Source organism: Vulpes lagopus, chromosome 5 (genome assembly GCF_018345385.1).
Source record: "Vulpes lagopus strain Blue_001 chromosome 5, ASM1834538v1, whole genome shotgun sequence".
NCBI lineage: Eukaryota > Metazoa > Chordata > Mammalia > Carnivora > Canidae > Vulpes > Vulpes lagopus.
The window spans coordinates 17,493,571-17,507,561 of record NC_054828.1 but is presented as its reverse complement, the minus strand read 5'-3'; the positions used below and the strand labels follow the sequence as shown (position 1 = coordinate 17,507,561).

General features: G+C 46.5%; 1 protein-coding gene across 3 annotated transcripts in view; it reads left to right on the top strand.

The window, feature by feature from the left end:
* Nucleotides 1-13,991, top strand: part of CHST11 (carbohydrate sulfotransferase 11) — a 275,929-nt gene that overhangs the window by 198,294 nt on the left and 63,644 nt on the right. The window lies entirely within an intron of this gene.

Below are 13,991 nucleotides of genomic sequence, written 5' to 3'. Positions count from 1 at the left end.
TCAAATCCCAGCTTACCGCTTTCTCATTCTGTGCTCTTAGCTCCTCTGTTTTCTCAGTTAACTTCTCCTTGAGTTGGAGGGTAACAGTAAGTCCTTAAAAGGAACTGAGAAAACGGAGTTAATGTCTAAAATGCTAGTACCTGACACATGGAAAGTGCTCGGTGCAGCTAGTGTCAGTGGAGAGAGACAGAATACATACACACGCACATACACGCACACACATCCTCCTGTGGCAAGAGGCACCTGATAAATCTAAGTTACTTTCCCCCTCCCTCTTTTCCTAAATGCTAAACAAGCCAACAGCTGGACAGGAGCAGAAGCTTGCCAAGAAGTCAGAAGAATCTGTCTCTCCGCTCAGCTTACTGAAGGTCTTACTGACCTAATTGGGAGGAGGAGGAGAAAGAAGGGTGTCCCCTGGCCAGCTGCACTCTGGCAGGGACAGGCCTCTGAAGTCCCTGGTCTGCCGACTCTGTCCTTGTCACCCTGCCTCGGAGGCCAGCAGCAGAGACCAACGGGCTCCCCCATGCTCAGAATCCGCAGGTGGTGTCTGCCTAACACCATCCCTGGGGCACAGTGGTCCTTTCCTTTTCCATTAGGTCCCTCCATGAACTGCTTCCCTTCACCCTGTATCCCATTCAGCCTCCTTCATGGGCTCCTCCACCTGTTTCTCTGTCTTTCTCTCTGTCTCTCTCTCTCAGACACACATACACTCAGCTAATGTTTCTGCTTCTGCATTGTCAGTCACCTTGATTTCCCATGTGAAAAAAAACAAAGCTAGTTGTCCTGACCTGCCTCCTGAAGGCGATGGGCACATGAGAAAGCCCAAAGAGCATGTATGGAGATATAAAAATAACCACCAGATTGGAAGACTCAAGTTAAAACAGTGGCTGATGGCCACTTTTTTCTTTACTTCTTAACACAAGATGGGGGCACATTATCTTTCCTCCTTAGCTTACATCTTGTCTGTTGGCCTGCATAGCCTCCTCAGAAGCTTCTTGTGATCTCTAGGCTTATTGCATGCAGCATCTTTCTGCTCCCGTGAGTCTCACAAGGGATACAGAGGGGCAGATGAGAGCCAGCCTGCTTGAATGAAATCTTGACTCCACAGTGATTTGCCTGTGCTGGGCCTTACTTTCCTCATTTCCTTACTTCAGGATTGGGCCAATATTAACCCCCATCTCATAGGATTGTTATGAATAGTCAGAGAGATGGTCCATATGAAGTGCTTAGAACATCTGCCCACATATCATTACTATTACTGCTCTTATCATTAGCTTTGTCACCAAAGCACTTGTTCCACTGGACTGTAATCAGTGATTTACTTGCCTACTTACCCCAGAGGTCTAGCAGAAAATTAAGAACCAGAACAGTATCTTATTTGACTCCAGAGAACAAATGGCATGTAGAAAAAGCCACTGTTACAAGTGATGTGATACTTTGTTTCCAAAGGATTACTTATAGAAAGGCTTTCTTTTATTTTCCATTTTCAGACATCTTGCCCAAGCTTAATTTTTTTTCTTCTTTTTTTCTCCCTCCATATAATGTAAAGTGAGGCGAGCCTTTCATGGCCCATGGAAACACCTGTGTTCCTTACGGGTGTGTGGCAGTAGGAATACTGAAGTTAGCAACCTGGGCAGGGACTCTGAAATTTCCTGTCCATACCTGGGGTCACCACCAGCTTTTCTTCTGACTGGTCGTACCAGTTGGAAAATATTTTTATCATCAGCCCTGGAGGAAAGAATGCTGTGATTTCTGCTCAAGCCGTATATGTTTGATACGATTTGGGAAGCCCAGGCTTTTGATCCTTGACGGTGAAGGCCCAAGAATATCAGCATGGCACAAGAACAGTCGTTTCTAGAAGCACAAGTATGTAGAGGACGTACATGGTCCTATAGGCTTCCTGAGGCCCATCTGGTCCACGCAGTGGAGTGCAAACTGCAGGGGTAAAGGGGTAATGAAACACTGGCCAGGGTCATCTCTGGCACACAGAATAACAGCTGAGATGAGTGACAGTACGACTGCACTCAGGGCCCCAGCTAGCCAGCCATCTTATTGCAGGTGTGCATGTGCAGAGGGGGGGTCTTCTTCCTACAACTTCCAGCTAGCAAACCTCCCCAGGCTTCACATGCCACCAGCAAGGTGCCTCTTCTTCCCATTGCTTTCACCTACACATCTAGGCCTACAGATTAGCCTCATTTCCTAATACTGGGCCCCCCTTTCCCACTACATGACAAATGACCAGAAACCAGGTGGCTTACAACAATAAAAATTTATTCTCTCACAGTTCCAGAAGCCAGAAGTATGTAGTCAAGATGTTGGCAGGGCTGCTATCACTCTGGAAGCTTTAGGGGGGGGAATGCATTCTTTGCCTCTTCCATTCTGGTGTTCTGCTGGCTTCCTCGACCTAGGGCTGCGTCTCTCTGCTCCACCTTTACATAGCCACTTACCATGGGATGTAGGGCCCACCCTGGCAACCCAGGATGGTGTCCTCACATCAAGATCCATAATCCCATTTGCAAAGACCCTTTTTCCAAATAAAAATCTTACAGGTTCCAGGGACTTAGACTAGATCTATATTTGGGGGGCTATGGTTAACCTGTTGTACATTTTAATGGGAAACCTTAATGTGAAGGTTAGTGGTATGGGTTAACACTGACCCATAGAGGGGATCCCTGGGTGGCGCAGCGGTTTGGCACCTGCCTTTGGCCCAGGGCGCGATCCTGGAGACCCGGGATCGAGTCCCACGTCGGGCTCCCGGTGCATGGAGCCTGCTTCTCCCTCTGCCTGTGTCTCTGCCTCTCTCTATCTCTCTGTGACTATCATAAATAAATAAAAATTTAAAAAAAAAAAACACTGACCCATAGAAAACCCAGGAGGTTTTCTATGGTGAGCCTAAAGCATTTTCTCAAGAATAAATGTCTGGGGATATCTATGTCCAGATGTTTGACTTGGACAAGTTCCTTAACTCCTTTGGACCTCAGTTTCTTCTATAAAGTGGGAATAATAGAAGAGCTACCCACAGACCTAAGTATAATACGTAGAGTGCTACGTCATGTTGCAAGCACTGTCTAAATATTAACCATCCTTATGGTGATGATATCAGGGCATCATAATCATCCCTGGAACCTATCTCCAGACAATGGGACTTTCTACTAGGCCACTCATTGAACTTTCTGTCTAGTCTCCCAGAGTGCTGGCCTTTTACGCTTCCACTTCTTGGCTTCATGCAAGTAGCTTGGGATCTGTCACTGTGTGACTTTGGGCAAGCTCCTTAACCTCTCTGAGTCTGGTAGAAAATTCCCTGGAAGGGCCACTAGAAGATCAAAATGGTCAGTTTTGTGGCACATGCTTGCATCCCCACTGGCCGAACATTGAGGAAAGAGTATGTGTGTAGTCTGCTGCTTCTCCATAGCAGTGGGGGCATCCTTCCTCCCTGAGTCTGTGCGGCTGCTTGGCCTTCCCCTGCGGTCAGCTCTCCCCAGAATGCAGAGGATAGCTTACAGTAGGTTTAGTCAGCTTCCTCCCCTCAGCCCAGTTTCCCTTTAGCTCCCAGCACAGAGAAGGCTTTGCTTTCCAGATTGCTGTATCCCAGAGCAGCTTTTTTGCTGGTATGTTTGGGAAGTTTGTTACTAGCCTAATCAAGCCATAGTTCTAGGAATTAAAAGATTTCCAGGTCAGTTCTAAGATGGTGTGCTTAGAACTACTAACCTTTTGGGAAAATACTTCATTGGTTCCCTCACTGGCCTGTCCTAGTGGGCAGAGACCAGCTCATAAATCCTGTATCAGCTAACATTCATATAACAGTAGCCACCCTGGCTTAGGGCTTACTTTGTGCTGAGCACTATTCTAAACTCTCACTTAAAAAAAAAAAGATTTTATTTATTTATTCATAGACACACAGGGAGAGAGGTAGAGACACAGGCAGAGGGAGAAGCAGGCTCCACACAGGGAGCCTGATATGGGACTCGATCCCGGGTCTCCAGGATCACACCCCAGGCACCAGGCGGCGCCAAACCGCTGCGCCACTGGGGCTGCCCTAAACTCTTCACTTTTATCCCCCTCACTCCCATCCTCATGAGGAAGGCCCTGTCATCATCCCCATTTTACAAATGAGGAAACAGGCAAGGCCCACAGAGTTTCAGTAACTTCTTGCCCAGTATCACCCCGTTTATAGGTGGTGAAGCTGGGGATTTGAACCCAGGCACTCGGAGTTCAGCATCTGCCGTCACCCAGGACTGCCCTCCATTGAACGTCTGTAGTGATTTGTAGGACACACAGGAGTTCCAAAAATGTATTATCACTTTAATTGAATGATGAATGGCTTTTCTTGTTCACTGAGGAATCTCAGTCTTTGCTGGCATATTGGAACATTTTCTTTGCCCCCTGCCCTTAGCTTGAAACTAGTGCACATTTTTCCCTCATTGGTTTTCCAGTCAAGGATATAATGCCCAGGTTTTCTTCACCTGTGTGTGGTAACCAAAAGATGTTCTTTCAAACCCAGATGCTTTGTGATCAGGACGAGGCACATAACCTCTCTGAGCCTTACTTTTCTCAGGTTAATAATACTGAACACATTAAATACTGATGTATATAAAGTGCCAGGCACAATAGCAGGTTTCAATACATGGAAACTTGAAAGGTAAAATTTTAAATACTTAGTGTTATCCTGAAGAACATTGCTGCATAAGTCTGAAGATACTTTTTTTTTTCTTTCTATAATTTCCTTGCTCAGATAAATGTAGCGTAGGTATCTCTGTTACACCATGTGTTTTTAGTGGAGATCACACTAATCGGTTTTAATTTTAAAATATTCTGACCAAATGAAAGTTTATAAAGAAATACTTTTTAATGTTGAACCAAAAATGGGTGACAATGGGCATCATTATTGAAGAAACAGAATAATTTACCATTGAAATGGATCTAATTAAGAAACTGTCAGACATCAAGGACTTTGGCTTCTCCAATGCTTGCTTCTTGGTTGGAGCTCTGAGCCCTCACATGACTCCTGCATGATAGTACAGTATGGTAGCCAATGGCCTTAGGCATTTCCACTTAAGTGATAAAGAGGCCTGTCCTAATCTTTGTTTTCCTTTGCTGTTTTTCTTTTTTTTTTTTCTTAGCTATATCATGTCAGTAGGATGCATTATCTTCAGGATCCAAGTTGGTGACTGAGACCTAGAATAATAGTAGAAGCAATAATAGCAACAATACGAATACCGTAACAGTTGCTGTTATCTGCTGAGTGCTTAACTCAGTGCCACATACTGTGTTGGGACTTGACTCACAGTAGTGGTTGAAGAACCACGAGTTCATTGGCCCTAAACCATGTACTTCTCTGTGCCTTGGTTTCCTCTCCTGTAGAATGGAATTAATCCCATCACCCTCTTAGAGGGCTGTTTGAAGTTTAAGTGATATGTGTTAAGTATATAGAGTTATCTGGCCAGCTGCAGATGCTCAATAATGTTTATGGGTCATCCCTTAACTCTTCTCGTACACCCCAGTTTCGTGCTCGAGGAACTCAGGCTCAGCGAGGCTGGGGGCTTGCTCAAGGTCACACGTGCATTGTTTGGGAGGCGTGCGCTCGAGCCCTGCTGACCTGAGGCAGGGTCCCCCTCTGCCCCCTGGCACACATCTCAGCCAGGTCTCCTGCACCGGGTCATGCTGGCTGCAGAGGAAGCAGACAGCTGATTACCTTCCCAGCTTTTCCTAGCGATGGCTGCGGGTGTGGCAGCTTTCACCCCCACACACCCCCTCTACCCCCTCCATTGACCTGGCCTGGGAGCCTGATCATTTCTCGTTTTCCACTTTCTTACCTGAAGGTTAGAGCTTCACTACTAGTCTTGCAGGGCTGTTGAGTGCCCAACATGAAAGGATGTGGGTAAAGTGCTTGGTCCTCTTGGCCCTCTGAAATGAGAACCATTATTCTCACAATGACAACTTCTAAATTATTTTTAATGCTCCTGTAACGACAAACAGAGCCCAGCGTCTCGGTAAAAATGAACAAATGTCTTAGCATACAGGGCAAGGGGTCTCTAATAACGGCCTACGAAAGACAGGAAGCAACCAAACTTGGTTCTAGTGCACCGGAACTGGACTCGGTTGGAAACAAAAGCGTTATTCAGCTGACCTGGTGATAGGTGTGAACGAGAAGAGGAAGGGAGCAGAGATTAGCTTGTCAAACAGTATATTATTGTGAAAGCTGCAGATCAAGGCAGCCTTTTCTAACAGCGTTTATGTTAAAGGAGGCACAAGATATTTTATGGCCCCTATTGGGGCCCAGAGCCTAAATAGCCACCCTGTTTGATCAGCCTATCACGGGCTACATGATGTTTGCCCGTGAATATATTCAGGAACTGAATATAAATCTCTCCAGGTGTCCATCTGGAAGTGGGAGAAACCAGTAGAGATTTGAAGGAAGCAGAGCAGAGAAGTGGAGAGGGAAGTCCAATCCCTGTGACTAGTCAGAATTTCAGATATGGGGGGACCTGGGTGGCTCAGCAGTTGAGCTTCTGCCTTTGGCTCAGGGTGTGATCCTGGGGTTCTGGGATCAAGTCCTACATGGGGCTCCCCACAGCAAGCCTGCTTCTCCCTCTGCCTGTGTCTCTCTGTCTCTCATGAATAAAAAAAATAAAATCCTAAAAAATAATAATAATAATGGCTAACACCTAGCACTTGTTTGGTGCCATATCTCATTCTGAATATCTTACCTGCATTAATTACTTTAATTTATCTCAATTTAGCTATTCTCCAGATGAGAAAATGGAGGCATAGTGTGATAAATTAAAGAAAATCAAATGAATAGATTATTCAGCCACATGTGAGGTATCATTGAATTAACTCAGCAACTATATCAGTTTTCTATTGCTACAATAATTCTGTGTAACAGAACACCCTGTTTCTTCATGCTACTTGTTCACAATGCCAAGGAATGAAAGGAACAATGTATTTCATCTTTCTGTTGGGTGGGAGAGAGAGAGAAAACTTATATTATCAGGGAGCAGCGAACATTCATTGAGCCCTGTATCATCATGCACTCTGTGACATTTTATTTTATTTTAATTGATTAATTTTTTTTGCTGGGATTTAATCTCCACTGTTGGGCACATTTTATTTGTAAATACCCAAAACAGTCTTTACAAGTGTGGCATTGGTCCAATTTCATTATGATGGGGGAGCAGAGACTGGGAGGGAAGTTACTGGGTCCTGCTCCCATGGCCTCCGTCCTGTTTTTGTTTCCCTGAGGTCCTCCAGATGGAGGCTCTGCTGCATGGCGGAGTGCCCCGGACATAGTAGCTGCTCCATAAATGTTGGCAGAATGAATGAAGGAAGAAGGGATACCGCTCAACCTGTGAGGGTGGATATCACCGTTCTTCACCTGACAGATAAGGAAATGGGATTTTTTTTTTAAGATTTTATTTGTTTATTCATGAGAGACAGAGAGAAAGAGAGAGAGAGAGAGAGAGAGAGAGAGAGAGGGGGGCAGAGACACAGGCAGAGGAGAAGCAGGCTCCATGCAGGGAGCCCGATGTGGGACTCGATCCTGGAACTCCAGGATCACACCCTGGGCCAAAGGCGACTCTAAACCGCTGAGCTACCAGGGCTGCCCGGAAGTGGGAATTTTAAGAGAGATTCAGTTCACGGTCACCCGGCTGGTAGAGGAGTCAAAATTCTAACTCAGACGGTTGCAACTCCTCAAGCCAATGCCATCTACCCAGGGTGGGATTTAAGGTCTGAAATGTGTTCTGTGCAGTTAAGATCCCTCAGCAGGAGATAGGCGAGGGGAAGACGAGCATATATACGATTGTTTGTAAACAATTGGGAGGCTGCTCTCAGTCTTGTCTCCTGGGCAGAGCTCTGCAGTGGGTCTTCTGCTTTGGCCTCTGCCCCCAGCATGGCTTGGGGATGGAGAGAGCCCTCCAAGCAAAGCCATGTGCCACTGAGTCCTGTGGATGGCGAGGCCAGGCCTATGTAGATACAGCATGAGATAAATTAAAGAAATCAAATGTGATAAATTAAAGAAAATCAAATGAATAGATTATTCAGCCATAAATAATCATGGCTTGAACCATGTGGCTGTCGAGTCCGGGCAGTACTGACACCTGCCCTTGATGGGAGCCCAGGTACCTTTCCTTCTCTTTTGCATCCTTCACAACAGAGCATGACAACACATGAGACAGGTCCCAGCTCCCCAGGGAAGATCTTCATTAAAAGTGGCCCTGGAATCACTTTCGGCTCATCACACCAATTCCCGGCTCCTGCCACAGGTCACTTCTGAGTGTGCAAAGGAGAGGCCTTGCCCACGCCCCCTTGTTGGGTTTTTGCCATTTGTTTGTGTCCCACTCACATCCCCACGAGTCAGTGTTACCCACTGGACTGCCCAGTAAAGCACCACAACCCATCTGCCTTCATTTGAGTGACCTAAATCTTGTTTGGCATCCATTCATTCACCAGAGAGTCAGAATCCAGCAAAGCCAGGCAGTAAGGTGGTGGGACAGAGGGGTGGCGGGTCAGGAAGGCCTCACTAAGGCAAAGACATGTAAGCTGAGTGAGATGTGAAGGAGAGGAAGGGGCCAGCCATGGTGCTAATGAACAGAAACCATCAGGCAGAAGGAAAAAGCTGGGATGCAAGCCCCACAGCAGAAGCAGGCGGATGATTTGAAGAAGCCAAGACAAAGGAGGTGGGTAGACTTTATGAATATGAGAGTTGGGACAGAAGTGTGGTTGGGAGGGTGGGCAGGGCAGGCGCCAGTCCATGGAGCCTGGTTAGGCTGCAGAAGTTAGGATGTTTTACTAGGAAACATCATCATTTGGACTATTGGGCAGAAAGAAGTGTAGGGCATCCTGGGACCTCCTCTCAGTAGACAGTTTATTTCTGCTCATCGAGGCGATGGATCAGCTCCCACACCTGCCTCAGGTAGGATGGAAAGGGAGGCCCTCCCTTCTCTGGTTCGTGCTCACCCAAACTAACTTTCAAGTCACCGAGGCCTTTCGCATATCCTGCACACGCTCGTGTTCCTCCAGGGACAGAGAACTGGACCCACCATGCTCAGTACTAAGCTCTGTGTTCCTGCTGAGGATGAGGATTCAGGGGGGAGGAGGATGATAGATAGGGTCAAAGAGGTCCACACCTGAATCTCAGTCTTGTCACTCAATGGCTGTGTGACCTCTGACAAGTCCCTCACAGTTTCTGAACTTCAGTAACAATGGGACAGATAATATTATCTACTGAAAAAGTCCTTGTAAGGATTCATCGAGATGATAAATAAAATGTAGCACAAAGGCAAGTGCTTTAATCAGTATAAAGGTCTCCGCTTCAAGTCTTTTTCTGGTCTGCTATGTAGTATTTGTAGCAAAGGGCCCTAGCTACACATCCCTGAAAAGAAGCAGGCTTGAGCCATGTGACTGTGTGCATGATCATCTGAATGATCATGCACAGGAAAAGAGATCATTAATAACATGGAATGGGCACCAATTCCTGCTACAACACAGGTGGACCTCAAAAACAGAGTGCTAGGTGAAAGGAGCCAGTCACAAAAGGCCACATATCATGTGATTTCATTTCATTTCCGTGAACATCCAGAAGAGGTAAATTCTCAGAGGCAAAGTAGATCCATGGCTATATGGGACTTGGGGGTCCAAATGGAAGATGAGGCTAACTGCTACTACAGGGTTTCTTTTTGGCACAACAGATACACTCTAAAATTAGATTAGATTATGGTGGAGGCACCTTGGTGGCTCAGTGGTTGAGCCATCTGCCTTTGGCTCAGGTCATGATCCTGGGGTCTTGGGATCAAGTCCCGTATCAGGCTCCCTGCTGGGAGCTTGCTTCTCCCTCTGCCTGTGTCTCTGACTCTCTCATAAATAAATAAATAAAATCTTTTTAAAAATTAGATTATGGTGATGATTGTAAAACCGTAAATAAGCTAATGACTGCTGAACTATACACCTCAAGCAGGTGAATTTTATGGTATAAAAACTGTCTCCTTATCTTTAAAAATATATCATTTTATTACTTTCTGGACTAACAGTTTCGAAATAAGACATACAAAAATAAGACCTAGGTGTTAATGCAGAAATGCATCTGTTATCTGAGAGGATTACCACGTAAAGTCCCCATCTCATAGAGCATTAGAATAAAAAACGGAGAACTGAAGTTAGCCAAGGAATCCTTTGGTTCGTGAAGGCGGATTTCCAGTCCTTTTCAGAATAAAGCCCTGAACGACCACAGAAAATAGAAATGATCCCTAATTCCACATTGCTTTTCTTTGGCATCAGTTCAGATAAACGAGTGGAGAACCCATTGTGTGTCTGCCCCTGTCCTAAAGGCTGAACCAGAAGTCGGCTAGGTGGCTGTCTTCAAGGATTCCAAGGTGGCCCTGTAAATATGGGCACACTTACCCAGAGTGATGCTCTGGGTGCTCACTGTAGTAGAGCTCTCCAGAGAAACACAAGCACTAGGGAGTGTGTGTCCAAATGCTCAGAAGGAGGTCTACTGTAAGGAATTGGCTCATGTGCTTATGGGGGTCGACAGGTCTCTTGATGTCTCAGCTTAAAGGCAGTTGGGCCTACAGTCAGTTCCCTTTTACCCGTGGGGGAGAGTTACCCTTTTTGTTCTATTCAGGCTCCACCCATGTTGGGGGTGAAGGCAATCTGCTTTACTAAGTCGACCATTTCAGTGGTGATCTCATCCAGAAACACAGAGTAACCTTTAACTATCTGAGCACCCTGTGGCCCAGTCAAGTTGACACATGAAATTAGTCATCACACCAGCCCAGTGAGACATTCTGCTAATCTGCTGAGTTCCTAGAAGTATTACCTCCTATAGTCCTCAGAAATTCAACGAGCATGATTGCACACCAAAAGCTCTGATAAGTCCTGCAACGAAAGGAAACCTGTTTCCTTTCATAAGCCTACTGTTCCTCAATCTGAGCAGTCTAGAAATACTCATCTACCCTTTTTTTCATTTTAATTTTTTTGTTTTGATTATGTTGACATATGTTGAAGTACTAAAATGTGAGATTGGGCCATCCTAGAGGTATATATGTTGTACACCATTGGGAATGGCAGGTTCCATCTGGGTGGGACCAGGTGAGGGAACAAGCATATCAGGCAGGCTTCCTGAGGGAAGTTTCACCTGAGCATGGTGTTGAGGCATACATAGGTATTCATGCTTCTGGCTGAGCAACATGCAAAAGCTCTCTGCTTTGGGGGTACCTGGGTGGCTCTGTCGGTTACGCGTCCAACTCTTGGTTTCGGCTCAGGCCACGATCTCAGAGTCATAGGATCAAGTCCCACATCGGGCTCTGCGCTCAGCACAGAGCCTACAGGAGATCCTCTGTCCCCCCTCCCTCAATCTGCAGGGACATTTGTTATGGTTGTGTATTAGTTCCATCCGTGGCGACAAGAAACCCTCGCTGACCACCAGATGCAAGTGGGTCCTTGATTTTGGTTGATTCCTGCCTACCCCTGCTTTGGTAACACCTGTCATGTCTTGGCCCAGATCTTGGGTTTCCATCTCTCTCGAGTCTGTGGTCTTGTTTTTCACAGAGTGACAGAGTCTAGAGTTAGTAGTGGTGCCCTCGGTAGGGGCTGCAGATTTCACCCTGCTGTTGATTCTTATGTGAAGCCACCTCATTAGGGAGTGAGAGCTGCCCCTGTGGCAGTAGATGCCTCATCTGAACAGCAGCAGCAACAGCCCCGTAAATGAGCCAGAAGTGCAGAGAACGAGGGTCTGGATCCAAGTGCCGCTCCTGGCCCTAACTGGCCAGACACCGTTGCCACAGCAGTTTGTCACTGAGCACCAACCTTTTGCCAGGGCCACCAGGCAGATGCCTGGCGCACACTGTCCCCTCCATCTCCAAATTGTCGAATGGGGATAAACTGTACCTGCCTTCACAGGACAGGTGTGGATCACCTTCAGAAGATGAGCTGTGTCTCAAAAGGGCAAGTGGCCTTTGACAGGAAAGAAGACAGTGGAAGAAGGAGAAAAGAGGGGTCATGAACAGAAATGGAGTGGAAGCTGCCTGGAGAGTAGGATAATGTACTCAGGAGCTGTGGTGGATGCCTTCTGGCTCAAGACCAGAGCCTGCCCAGTGAGGGATGACTCAGCAGACAGGCCAGAGCAGTACTGAGGCTTCAGCAAAGCTGGGAACATGCTGCCCTCCCCCCTCCTCCAAGAAAAGAAAAAAGAGATTTCCGATATTTATAAAAATCGTCAATAGAGTCATCATGGGAGAAATCAGAAATGGGTTGGGCTTAAGTAACTTTATGGTTTGACCTTGTTTTTTCTTGGAACCCCACCTTGGAGGAGGCACCCAGTGGTTATTTCAGGCAGAAGCCAGCTGCAGCTACACTGCGCACTTTGTGTGCAACTGCTGGTAGCAGCTTGGTGACGTCAGAATAAACCATTCGGAGCAGGTGGTGTGGACTGATTTTCCTCAGGACACAGTAGATAGGCTGAGATTCCCCTTCTACCCACTCCCAGACTTCAGTGGGGGGGGGGGGAGCAGAGGCGGGGTCTGTCCTTGAATTTCCAACACCAGACTGTCACCCCCAAGGAAGATTGTTTGAAACTACTTAAACAGTTTTATTTGACACTTGAATCTTACTCTTTTCTATAGCCCTTAGGCACATTGCTGATTAGTTGATGGATGCTTACTAGCTGTTGAGCGAATGAATGAATGCATGGGTAAACACAGGCACACACTTACATCTGTGGGAAAATTCATTACTATTGGATACTTGTCCCTGGATTCAGTTCCATCACGCTACTGTTTGTTCGCTGTGTCACCTAAGCGGAGAGGTAGCCTGGTGAGGCAGGAGTCCTACCAGTCCAGTAGGTTAGCAGAAGGGCAGAGAGGTGAGCGGGGGTTCCTGACATGCTTAGCACTTGACCGTAAGTGCATGAAGCTGGCAAAAGAATCGAGAGCCATGGAAATGAGGTAGGGCCAGGGAGACACAGCGGAACCAGGAAGGAAGGCAGGGCTCTGAATCCCCAAGCCGAGGACATGACTGGCAGGGAAGATGACTCTTCCTGCAAAACTGTGCCCAGATACATAGAGGTGGCTCCACCCCATAGGAACCCTTTCCTTTCCTTCCCCTACCCCCCAACCCTCCCTTCTCTTCTCTTTCTTAAAGGATTACAGAATAAATAGGACTTGGTAGGAAAGACAGATGAACAGATGGATGGGTGGATGTAGGGTTGGGTAAACGAGCATCAGCACCAGGTAGTGAAATGGGCATTAGTCTTGAATGGCAGAGCCAACCACCTGTTCCCTCTCTGAGTGCAGGTCTCACATCTGCAGAGGACGATAGACCCAGCTGTTCCCTAGCTCCAGGGGCCATCGGAAATCTCAAAATAAAAGCCAGACACCTTGGTTCAGTTAAGGTGCTTTGCCACTATGAGGAATTATTATCTGGGTAACCCTGTCCTTTCAAAGACTGCCTGTAGTCCCCCACACTGCAAATATATTATGATTAAAGTGCAAGAGTAAGTCAAAATCTTAGTAAACTCTGTGATCGCTTTGGAATGCCTCCAACAGACTCAGCGCAGATTTTTTTCTCCTCTCTGTTCCCAAGCAATTTTTCTTATGCTGGAGGTTGCCAAGATTTTATGGCTATTTGGTTATCTTATCCATCCAGATAGTTAGCATTAATTTATGCCGAAATAAATCTGTAAAACCTCATCTGTCTTATTTCTCCAGAAACATTAGGTAGAAGGCCTTTATTTATTTTTTAAAGAAATTCTTTTTTTTTTTTATTTTATTTATTTATTCATGAGAGACACAGAGAGAGGCAGAGACCCAGGCAGAGGGAGAAGCAGGCTCCATGCAGGGAGCCCGACGTGGGACTCGATCCCAAGACCCCGGGATCACACCCCGGGGAGAAGGTGGCACTAAACCGCTGAGCCACCCAGGTGTCCCGGTAGAAAGCCTTTAAAACAAAATCTTAATATAATATATAGCCTCCGGAAAAGGCTGAAGGGTGATGTT